Genomic DNA, 3,358 nt, shown 5'->3' on the forward strand with positions numbered 1-3,358 from the left:
ATTATACAAGGTGGCCAGATCCACCTCGAACAAGCGGGACAAGCGAGTGTCTCGGAATCCGCGGTTCCGAAAGCAGACTGACGGTCCGTCGAAGCAGACGTCTTCGGACCCGCGGACGACGGAGGAACGAGCGTTGGCAGTAGTGGTCAACACTATACTCAATCGCATGTAACAAAAATTTCTGCAGTAAAAATAAAAACCATACAAAAAAGACTAATAATAATAATAATGATATTCCTGATAGTAATAAGAATAATAATAATATTGGGTAATGACAACATTTATTCTATTTTCTGACGTAAGTTCGTTGATTGTTTGGCCAAGTGCACGTCTTCCTAGAGATTGTTCTGTTTGAAATGACAGCACAAGGAGTGGACATGGTGCATTCGACTCCATGTTGACCATTATCCCAACACAACCAGCTTTCGTGCGACATTATTTACGAGTAAGAATTTCTTCTCTGCATGCACGATGTAAGGAGACTGTAGTGTGTAGATGTTTATGTTTACCCTTTTCAATCCTTTGCTTCCGATGAGAAGCCCGTAAGACGGCAATGCCGTCTAATAAATGAGATGCGGGTGTGCAAATCATTAATCTACGAGAGAATTTTGTTGAGAATATGTAAATTTGAACAACTGGTGAATTTGAAAAATTAACGACGGAGCCAGGAATCGAACCTGGAATCTAGCGATGCTTTACCTGAGACTTACTCCACTAGACCACCTAGCCGCCCTGACTCTGTTGTCTTTAATTTCTCTCATAACCAGTGAGTTCAAATTTGTTTTCATGTGCCCGATTTGTATGAGTAAGAATTTCTTCTCTGCATGCACGATGTAAGGAGACTGTAGTGTGTAGATGTTTATGTTTACCCTTTTCAATCCTTTGCTTCCGATGAGAAGCCCGTAAGACTTACAGCTTACTTAGACTTGTTAGACTTGTCTTACGGGCTTCTCATCGGAAGCAAAGGATTGAAAAGGGTAAACATAAACATCTACACACTACAGTCTCCTTACATCGTGCATGCAGAGAAGAAATTCTTACTCATACAAATCGGGCACATGAAAACAAATTTGAACTCACTGGTTATGAGAGAAATTAAAGACAACAGAGTCAGGGCGGCTTGGTGGTCTAGTAGAGTAAGTCTCAGGTAAAGCATCGCTAGATTCCAGGTTCGATTCCTGGCTCCGTCGTTAATTTTTCAAATTCACCAGTTGTTCAAATTTACATATTCTCGACATTATTTACATTGGTCACCCTTTCGAATAGAGCATACGCATTTTATTCGTGGTGCCTACTAAAGAATCCATAAAAAATTCAAGGATATTTTCAGAACATTTTCAGGGTATTCAATGATATTTAGGAAAAGTAGAAATCAACTGCAATGACAATTAATGATACGTCGGTGATTCTACTGATTCCAGACACAAGTCAGGGTCCTCGATATTTGATTCAAACTTTTATGGTAATACATTGTAAACTTCATCATTTCGGGATATATTTCGAGATATACATGCACAATTTCTCATAAATATTTGAATCGAGAGTCGACCGGCGAAGTCGAAGTATACTGCAAAAAACAATAAACCGGGAATATATATATATATATATATATTCTCTTCTAAGAGCACGCGAGGATTGATCAGCCGACACATGATTGCGAGAAAGATAGCTGAAATTTTTCTGATCCGGGTTACCAAATAACGAAACGGAAAAAAAAAATGGAAAAAAATCTACACACTCTCGGAATTGTTTTTTTTTCATTCTTTTTTTCTCTTCTCGGTTATCAAAAACACAAACAAGAAAGCGTGATTAAGCAAGAATATGAAATAAAAAAAATGTAAGGAAAAAAAAAGTCGGTCCACTCTCACTTTTATTTATTTTCTCTCTTCTGAGTTACCCGTAATAAAAAAGGGGCGGGGATTAAGTAAAAAAAAGAGACGCCAAAAACGGGGAACAAATCGATTCACTCTCGGTATTTTATTGTTTCAATTATTTGTTCTCTTGTAAAAGAAAAAAATAAGTAAATAAAAAAAAAAATAAAAAAATAAAAAGCGACCCAGGATCGAACCCGTGTCCCGCAATACCCCACCCTCATGTGGTATCCACTCAGCTGCGTTACAGCTACGTCCGTGTACGTGTGTTTGCTTGATATGTTTACGGAGCTTGCTCGGAATTCGCTGATGATTCTTTGGAAGATTTAGTTCGAGAAAAAAATAATTTCCCCCAACCACTTGCCCATTGCACATTTTGCATAAATGTTATCGAGCTGGCTTCGTATAGTTTTACATAGACTTCGTGTACAAATATTGGAGAACACCAGGCGTCACATATTTTCATATCAATAAAAAAATAATATTTATTAAAAAAAAAAAATTAGTATTCGGGCTGGGAATGGTTAATTATTTTGGTTCAGCGTCCGCTAATTGAATCCAAAATTTATCAAATCTGGAGATACTTTTATTCACTGACATTCATAATTGAAACAAGAAAAATCCCAATTCTTGCATTCCAGGAAACATCTGTGCGAGCGGGGACAAGGATGCGATTGGCAACCACTTGCTCGAGCGACCGAGTATATCTATATATACACGATTGTGGGCCACCTTCGGTGCATGGCCGCCTAGGTGTCAGGTCCGAAATGGGCCACCTTCGGTGCGTGGCCGCCTAGGTGTCACGTCGACGCTCCAATCTAGCTGGTATCACGAAAAGCCGAGCGTTGGAGATCTCCCTACTCATCTCTGTTTATATATATATATATATTCAAGTTATAAGCGTGACTCTTATAACTTAAAAGAGTTGCGGAAATAATAATTCCTGAGTCTCAACGACTTGGGTTGATGTAGAAACGATACTAAAACATTATATTAACACCAATCACAAATAATTACATAAATAATAACAAAAATAATTATAACACTTATAGTCACCTAAATCAACAACAATGTCGGTTTTGACGATCGGGATTGTAGGCTTAGATAACAGTGATGAAAAAGAATAATTTACAATATAATTTACAATATATTTTACAGAGCATTCACTATGACGCTAGTGGATGTCTCGAGCGCCTGTCAATCAGTCCCCTCTCTCCCGAGGCGATGATTCCGCGATGGTCACTCTTGGTTATCCTTTCCGTAACCCGTTCAGCGTGTTTGTTGTTTTTCAAGGATAAGTTTGGGTAAACAGGCCACAAACTTACATGTATATGTATATATATATATATATTGTGACGTGGATTTTTCCCGCTCCTCGGACACTCGGAGAAGATGACCGAGAACTTACCACGCGCACAATAATTCGGCGTCCACGATGTCCCCTGTGGCACCCGGATCGGCAGTACCGACTGTCACCGCAAGGGAGC

At 39.0% G+C, this 3,358-nt stretch overlaps 1 long non-coding RNA gene across 1 annotated transcript; it reads right to left on the reverse strand.

The window, feature by feature from the left end:
• Window positions 1-2,435: 2,435 nt before the first annotated feature.
• On the reverse strand, window positions 2,436-2,707 carry LOC124299924 (uncharacterized). The gene is made up of 2 exons (XR_006907111.1): window positions 2,648-2,707; window positions 2,436-2,603 (listed from the first exon to the last, which is right to left on the reverse strand). It is a non-coding gene; the product is annotated as an uncharacterized LOC124299924 (long non-coding RNA).
• Between the last annotated feature and the right edge of the window lie 651 nt (window positions 2,708-3,358).

Source organism: Neodiprion virginianus, chromosome 1, assembly GCF_021901495.1.
Source record: "Neodiprion virginianus isolate iyNeoVirg1 chromosome 1, iyNeoVirg1.1, whole genome shotgun sequence".
In the NCBI taxonomy this organism is placed as follows: domain Eukaryota; kingdom Metazoa; phylum Arthropoda; class Insecta; order Hymenoptera; family Diprionidae; genus Neodiprion; species Neodiprion virginianus.